This window comes from Crocuta crocuta, unplaced genomic scaffold (genome assembly GCF_008692635.1).
Source record: "Crocuta crocuta isolate KB4526 unplaced genomic scaffold, BGI_CrCroc_1.0 scaffold127, whole genome shotgun sequence".
Classification (NCBI taxonomy): Eukaryota; Metazoa; Chordata; class Mammalia; order Carnivora; family Hyaenidae; genus Crocuta; species Crocuta crocuta.
The window spans coordinates 975,231-984,349 of record NW_027532008.1 but is presented as its reverse complement, the minus strand read 5'-3'; positions in this window follow the sequence as shown (position 1 = coordinate 984,349).

Genomic DNA, 9,119 nt, shown 5'->3' with positions numbered 1-9,119 from the left:
TGAAGACTCATATGACTCAGGAATACAGTTTTGGCTCACTCTTCCCAGTAAAAAACAAAAAAAACAAAATCCAACTAACTGAGGCTCTGGTTGAGGGCAAGGAAAATGTGGAATGGGGAGTGGAAGAAGGAAGCCATAGATATAAATAATGGCTCTGTGACCAATTACAGAAATGAGGACTATTACAGTTTTGCATATTTTCTTGCTATTACATTTTCAAGTGCATATTTATGTTAACCATTTTCTTCTTTCCTCTCCTTCTTTCCATTATTTTTATGCAAGTTATTAGAGGCTAACTTTATAACCAAAATAGTCAGTGTGACTGTACTGAATTTGAGGAGTCATTCATATAGCCGGTGATGGATACAGTGGTGTTGGAACTATATATTTCATTTTGGGGCAAGTGCAAGACCTTCTTTATTTGTACAAAGGACAACTGTGTCTTGGTTGGTGGAAATACAGAGTTGCTGTGTTATGAATAGAAGTTAAGAAGTGTGTAGAAGGTGTATGTAGAAGCTGATTAGCCAAAGGCAAGGAGTACAGCAGCTATCACTTTACTGTCTCTCAGCTCTGAGTCTATCCTCCTTCGCCCTGCATTGTGATACTGGAGCTGGACCCTATTAACTTTTCTTCTTTTCTAGCTGGTGCAATGTTAATATCTGTTAACAGAGGGTCCTGGAGGGATATTGCAAGATGATAACATTGGAGGGCACATTATTCCCCCTGTGTTGGACTTCCTTCTGTTTTCTTTCATCTGGTGTGGGAGCTGTCCAGTGACATTCAGAGCAGCGGCCATCAGGGACCAGCTCCACTGTGCCCTCAGGCTATGTTCTCCTCATCTGGCAGTCACAGACCAGCGTCAGCCATAACCTCCATTATGGCTAGGGGTAGTAAGTTTTCTCTACATTTGTGATTCCTGTGTGTTTTAGAGTCACCTTTTATTCCTTTTAGTAATTAACCCACTTTTATTAATGATCACTTCTTTATATTAAATTTTCCATGTTCAACTTGCTGGTGTGCTCTCTGTTTCCTGAGTGGACCCTGACTCAAATACTCTCCATCCTGATGTAGAGTCTCCTTTGCTGCCTTCATCTCTGTCCTTGGAACATTTGGGTTCCCTCTTGTTCTTCTCATCTCAACCTTTCTCCTCACCTTTGCTCCTTCAGATCCACCTTTTCAGAATAATCTAGTTACTGGGCAAAGACAAGGATGTGGCATTCTCTCAGGATGCTTTGCAAAAAGGTGAGATTTCACAAAGCTGGTAGAGTGGCAAGAGCCTGCACCTTGGGAGCACGGTTCCTGGATTCTAGACCCAGCTCAGCCACTGACCCATGTATTTTACAGGTAGGAAAGTGGAAGAGAAGTTGTAATAAATAACTACTCACATCCAAACTGCTCTAATCAGCTGTCAAGGGTCCCCTCTGCCTTAGTTCTCATTCTTTTAAGTGTTACTCATGAGAACCCGTTTCTCATGGGTTGGCTGGATAGGTCGTCTTCTTCTTATTCCAGGTAATACAGTGGTTCTCAACTTGGAACAATTTTGCTTCTCAGGGGTCATTTGGTTGTCACAGTGGGTGTGTCTGTGTGCTACTGGTCTTTAGTGGGTAGAGGGCAGGGATGCTGCTGAATCTCCTACACTTCACAGGACAGCTCCCCACAATAGGGAATTATCTGGCTCCAAATATGAACAGTGCTGAGGGTGAGCAGTCCTGAAATAATAGGTTTTGAGAGGGGAAGTGACTTGCCCAGGTTTACACAGAAAGTGAGCGGCAGAGCTTGGGTGAGAGCCCAGGTCCCCTAAGTCTGAGCTGGGGTCTTTTCAACTCTTACCCTCACTCATTTTTCTCCCTGATGCAAGGATAGAAAGAGAGGGGAAGCCACTGAGGTCTTTCCCCAGAAATACTGTGCCTACAGGCGGATGGCATTCTCCTCTTGCCGCCCCTGCCCTGCCAAACCCCAGTCATTTCCCCATGCAGCCATCTGCTTTCTCAGCTCCCATTCTGAGCTGCTGGGAAGCTGCTGAGAACACTGTGCTCAGTGAGTCCTGGCATCATTGACAAGGAGTAAGTGCCAACATAAGCTGGCTCTACCATCGTCCATCCTTCCCCTGACCTTCCTGCAGTCTGCTCCCTCTCCCCTCACCTTCAAGGACTATTCAAGTCCTCCACCCTCCCCAAGCCATCTCCCACCAACCATCGACTCCTTCACTCTCAAGAGGTAACTGACTTCCCAGAGTACTCCCTTTCCTCCTACAGTTAAACCTATTGTCAACCAGCTCAGGAACAGAAATTTTCTCTCCTGGTGGAAGGCCAATTTCTTCTTGTCCTCTGGATCTGTTCCTTTCTTCCTGTGCAGGGGGCTGTCCCTAATGAGTACTCTCTTTCTCTTTCTCTCTCTTAATCGCTCTTGCTACTTGTCAGCTCCTCCAATTCTACCACCTTAGGCTTCCCTGCACAGAGTCTGCTCAAATCTCCCCCCTAACTAATTCTAAAATAAATTCTTTCTTGAGATTCTCAGGTCCTTTGAGCCACTTTCATTTCTTCCCCTCCCATCCACATACTGTTCCAGCTGCCTGGATTAGCCACTCCCTATGCCCATTCCGGCTACAAAACTCCTACTCATTCTTCAACCCAACTCAAATGTCAGCTTCTCTAAGATGCCATGGCAGATGCTTTAATGTCCCACCTCACCTGTCCTCAGCTTTCTGAGTTCTCCTATAACTACAGGCAACTCTGGGTATGCTGACAGTGCCCCACCTCAAATGCTTGATGTCTTTTCTTCTTTCTCTGGCACCTGGAGAATTTGCTTTTTGTTGTGACAGGTGTGTGTAGTAGGTCCCACCTAGAAGTACAGGGGGCAGGAGGAGTAAAGGCCCTGAGAGTCAGTGGATAAATGCCATTTCCCCTCCTCCAGGAGGATGGCTCTGAATCATCTTCCGCATGGTCCTCAGAGCATCCCCAGCAGGACTGAGTTCCAGGTGCCCATCACTGTGATTCACTCATTGATCCGTGTGTGATTGGCTTTTCTCCCTAGTCAGTCTCTCCATGCCCTCATCAGGGCTTATCTCCCAGATAAACTATTGGCACCAGAGCCCTTGTTTTAGGGGCTGCTTTGGGGCACCCACCCTCAGACTCCTGCTTGCCCCACACCTGCTGCACATCTGCCCCCTACCTGCCCCACCCCTGCCCCCACCTGACATCCCCCCACCCCACCTGACCCCCAAGGGAGTTCATACTTCTTCCTCCTGCTGCTTGGANCTCTGGGGCCGGCTCTGCCCTGCACTCACCGGTCACTGCTCTCTGGGTCTTAGCTTCTTTATCTGTAAATGAGAAGCTGAAGGATCTCTCGAGTCCTTGGCCTTCAAAAATCACTCTGAGCCTGTTTTCCCCATTCAAGGACCCTAAGGCTCTGCTTCTCGGGATGCTGTGAGGGTCACAGAGGCTCAGAAGAGAGGCTCCTTGGAACAACCGTGTGAAAGTAATGCTGGGTGCAGTGTGATCATTACTCACACATTTGCAGCAAGATGATGCTCAAGATTGCCCTAGGTACACATCTGAGCTGTTAGAAGTGAAGGAAAAACCAGCGTGTCATCACCTAGCCAAGTGACTTTGGAGTCAGGGGAGGAGTCTCAGGGTGAGATTTTCTGTCCCAGCAAGTGACATGGAATGTCAGATCTCATGCTGCCTGTCCACAGAGACCTTGGCAGAGCTAGGCTGTGGGTAAGAGCTGAGGGAAGGGAGGAGAGAAAGAGGAGATTTACAAGGGGATTGAGAAGAAGAAAAGGAGGGTGAGGAGAAGAGAAGGAAGAGAAGGAAAAAGAAGAGGAGAAGGAACATCTGGAAGTGGATAGCTAGCTTCATCCTATGGTGCAAAATGTAAGCAGTAAGGGTGGGATCTGGAATCAGAAAGACAGAGTACAAAGGCTGGCTCCACCACTCAGCACAGTAGGGCATGGGGTGGGGGGTGGAGAGGAGACTTTGGGCTAATCATTCAACTGTTCTAAGCCTCAGTTTCCACATCTCTAAAATGGGGATGAGAATGGTGCCTCTTTCTTAGGGTTAGTCTTGGCAAAGTGCTTGGCACCATGCCTGGCCCAAAGTTCTCAAAACATAGTAGCTAGAGTGCATGCAGGGCAAGTAGCTGTAAATCTGTAAATTAGTGTGTTCTTCAGGAATGGGCTGTAGAATCCATCCCACTGATTGGTTACAGGAACACAAGAGGGCTTGTTCATGTAGAGGAGAGGGTGAATTTGTCCAAGTTGAGAGAAGCCCGGAGAAGCATGGAAACTTAGATCTCACAAAAGAACACAGTTAGCAAATTTTTATTGTGTTGATTATAGTAGAAATTATTCTCATGTGGCTAATAGCAATTATGTTAGTGAGGATAATTCATGTGTTAATGGTGGTTCAACTGATTAGAATAATAAGGCAAAGCTCATGTCACTAGATCAATTGTAAAAAATGTCAATGGAGAATCATGATCAAATGACTGTTATGGGTATAAGCAATGAGTGTGACATTTGAGTGATGGGAGAGGGGGTGATGGGACACTGACTGCATGCAGCCACCCTGGAGCACTCACTGGGGTTGGCATTTGATAGCAAATGGGATGCAGTACATGAAACAACATCCCCCAAATCCCTCAGTGGGTGAGTGGAGCCCAGACTCCAATCCCGGTGTCTGAAGCAGAGGCTCTGACCAGTCATCAAAGTTGGCCAACACCATGTCTTCGGACTGGACCTTACCAGACCTTCCTATCCCAGAAAGACTGGGAGACAGAGCAGCCATAAACTGAGGAGTTTAGATAGCTGGGGTGAGGAAACCTTCCCTGCAGTCCTGATGGGCTACACAGGAAGTTTAATCAGAGACCATGTCCACAAGGACAGATGGATGGATGTGCCAAGTTATGGGCTTTCCAGCTTCCTAGGATTATGAAATCCTTGCTGGCTTTCCCCTCAGTAACCATCAGTAGGGACACACCCTCTTCCTATGGATGCCAGAGCTTTCTCTTCTTAGCAGTTTTGCCCACGTGGCTATGACCACAAAACTGTGGGTGGCGATGAAACAACTTAGGATGTACACTGTTTTGAACTGGAATAAAATGCCAGCTAAATATTTGTCCTAGATTTTCCCCCTTGAGTACTTGAATTATGAGATGCCAGTTTTTAAGTATGAGCGACATATTATCAGTCACAGAATCTATTGCTGCATAGTCACACACACACACACGTACACGCGCAAATATTTTTTGAGGTTGTTTTCCTTCTCCAAGAACCTTGAGTGGTTCTTAAGAAGCAGAAAAAGTCTCCTAACTCAAGAATATATTTTTTTCTGGAATCTGTGAATGTCATACATAATAATTATAATCTTGTTTCTCCAGCATCTCTCCCTACCCTCCAGCCCTATCTTGCCCATCCGTCTCCTGAACTGAAGAAGAACTAATAAGGGATATTTACTCTTGGATCTCTGAGGTGGTTACTCTTGGATCTCTGAGGTGATCAACTTCTTGGAGTCTTTTCTGAACCCACCTCTTTCATCACCTTCCAAGAAATGGAGACACAATAGAAACATAAATGTCCAAACTCACCTGTTCAAATGGTTTTATCCTGTTTCAGTACCACGGACAGAGCACCTTCACTCTTGGAAGAGCCTCCAGTTCCATTTTGACAAGTTTAGGAAGGTAAAAGGGGGAGCTTCCTGCCAATGGTGTCCGGACATGAGGACACCCAAGTTACCTAAAGAAGCATCCGGACAGTGTTTCATCTAGACTGGCCACAGGTTCACAAGTTCTTTGAATCCTCCAATTTAAGATTTCAAATCCATGCATATTTTGCCCTCTACCATATCCATGATTGTTTCAACATAACATACAAAATAATGGACAGTTTCCATGTTTTTGAAGTAAAATTGGCACAGAGGAAGGATGCTCTATGATTATCCTATGGCTTCTTGTATTGCTGGGCACATGGCAAATATTTCTTTGGCGTGCGTGCCTCTGTGTGTGTGCGCGCGTGTGTGTGTTGGGGTGGGGGGAGTACACTGCCCACAGGGTGAAGTTCAGATCTTTAGCTTGGAATTCATATAATCTTCCACCATTTCCTCATTTTCCTCCCCCACTTTTACCCCTGACTCACCCTCACATCTAACACAAGAAGTGCACACTACATACACACGTCCCACACACACATAGGATCTTTGGGCCCTTCACCTTTCTGTGTTCTCAGGTTGTAGTACTTCTCCACGGGAGAAGGCGAGTCCCTCTACCACTGTCTGTCCCTGATCCTGCCTGTAAATGCAGACATATGTCCTGCACTCTGAGACAAAGCCCATACTATCCTGCAGAGCAGGGCAGTGGCTTTGCTGTTTTTAAATAATAAACCGAGGCTGGCCTCCATTGATTTATTTTATTCTTTGAGTCTTACCTCCAGGCATGGGCTCTTCATCATTGCTTGCAATGAGTAGACTGAGGAGAGCATGACTGTTCAGATCAGCTGCAGTTGGAAAGCAAAGAGTTGAGCTCTTGGGGGATTTTTTTTTTCCTTACCCTGCAGTATAATTGTGGCTCAGTGAGCCTTCAACAGCACTAGAGATTCTGTGTGAGCTGAGGCCTCCACCCTACATGCTGAATGATAAATCTCTTCTAGCTACTGTACCTTGGGGCTGGCATCTCCAGGAGGCTCTTGGGGTGAACAGAGGAACAGTAGCTGGCCCCTGTCAGCATCACACACAGTTCTGTCCATGAGAGGTTAGAGCAGGAAGGTATAGTTCCCACACTGACTGCTCAACAGCCCCAGTGACCCCTGCTCTAGGGCTGCAGGGCTGGCTTGGACATCACCTCTTGGGTGAGCTCCTTGGGGAGCTCAGTCTGGAGGCTGATGGGTGAATCATCAAGGGAGGTCCAGAGAGGGCGTGTGATTCCACTGGGGCTTATAGTCAGACAGGGGATGGGTCAGGATGGAACCCAGGACCACTGATGTCAGGCTGTCTGACTAGGACTTGTCATCCCAGTGCCCTGCCAGTGTTGGGGGTCAGGAGACATTTCCTGGGCAATGATCTTCACTCATGATAAGACCTGTATGTGGAGGTGGAATCCAAAGGAAAGGGATGTGGTCAACCCCGCCACAGCCAGGTCCGGGCGCCTGCTGGCCGCTCCTTTTCCAGCCCCACCCAGTGCTGTCCTCCAGAAATGCCCGCACCAGTGAGGAAACTTTCACCTGAAAGTAACAACAAATGGGCTAAGCAAACAAGAATTTTCTGGCTTAGCTGAGAACGGCAGGGGTAGGTCTACCCAGACCCCGTTTCTGACATTCTCTCCTCCCTACCTCCTCCCCATGTCGCCTTCACCCCTGACCTCTGACACCTTCCCTCCCTGGAGACAGACAGAAAGTGCAGGTGTATCCGGGAGCTCCCATGGAGGAGAGGGGAGGATCCCTTTCCTAGAACCCCCTGGCAAACATCTGGCCTTTCATTGGCCTGAACTGGGTCATGTGCACTTTCCTGAACCAATTAGATATCAGCAGGATGGGAGCCTGACTACTTAAACCAATCAGGCCACACCCCTGGAGCTGAGGGTGGGTCATTCAGACCAGGAGACAGAGAGGGGCACCGGGTAATTCCCCTAAGGGGAGTCCAGTGGGCTTGGGGAGAGGAGATGAGGGGGAAGCTGGGGAGGAAGCAAAGCACTGTGGTAGAAGCCACCTCCTGTGATGACAGTACCGTCCAATTAATGAGAGGTCCTCCCTGCAGCTCCTGTCCTACCTGGCAAGTACTGCCTTAAACCCTAGCCTGCTGAGTGACCTCTGTTGTCCCCATATTGTACCATACTGGCTAATGATCCTATTCATTTGCCCTGGCTGTGCCCTCCCACTGGGATTCCCACCCCTCCCCCTTTTATCCTTTAGATTGAGGCTCAAGCTCCAGCTTTTGCACCTATGAAATGGGTCACCTCTGCTGGGGGCTCCCACAGCGCCTCGCTCCCAATCTGACGTTCCATTATGGTTAGGGTGCCTATTATCCTCCGCCCCGCCCCCAAAACACAGGAGTTTGCCAGTTCCTTAAAGGTGTTGAAATAAATTTCTAGGTCCAAGATGGAGCTGCTCCAGGCCAGAATTCCAGGTCAGCAAACCCAAGCTCAGGAAACTCAGAAAACTTTCGTGTGCCTGTAAGTGCTCTCCTCCACGGGAAATGCAGTATGTCCAGTCAGCCGAGCCTCACACGCCAAGCTGCCTCTGAGCTCTATGCTCATTTTCTTGTTCCTTATTCATTTTCTGTTTTTCTCTTTTTCTTAGTCCTTATTCTTTATCCTATACAAGTTTCCTGCCTTCCACCCTATTTTGCAATCCTTTGGCCCCTTGGGAACAGAGACTGCTTGCTTCATGAAGTGTTAAATAAAGTTTGTGTCACCTAAATTGTCTTCTTTACAACCATTTTTTTTTTAAAAACAAAGGTAAAAAACTGGACAAGTCTTAATTAATCTCTTTATTTCCAGCCTCTAGGTACTGCCTGGTTTGGACCAGGAAGTCAATAAATATTTGTTGAATTAATGAAAATAAGTCTGTGTCGAAGACCTGACTTCCGTGCAGTTGTTTGCATTTTAATAAAGGACAAAGCCTCAAGCCATAGGCACAAAGCTCCAATGATAGAATTTCAGGCACCAGCAAACTGGGGACAGAAGCTTCTTTTATTGTTTAGTGCCTGGAGGAGGAATGGCAGGTGGAATTTTCCATTCACGGCTTTCCAGTGCAAAAACAATCACATGGTCTCCTGAAAACATAAGTGTGTCATGGAAACAAATGTGTTTCCCTTTAGCTTTCTGGTGGGAGGCAGCTTCTCTAGTCCTGTCAGGTTTTCTGCCCTGGTTCTGGTTGACAGAACGTTCCTTCCTGACATCAGTGTGAATTGTGAAAATGATGCATTGATTGACCCTCCTCAGCTCGCTGACCCCACAGCCACCAAGCCCCGCCTGTCAGCCCTGCTCTGCCTGGTGGGGGAGAAACCCATCGCGAAGCTCAGACATTTCCACATCAAGCCCACTGAGCTGGCTGCTGCTTCTCAGCTGACCTGGGGCTCATCCTGACCACTGGGTCCTGCCCTGGTCCTCTGGCTGAGCGCCCTCCCCCC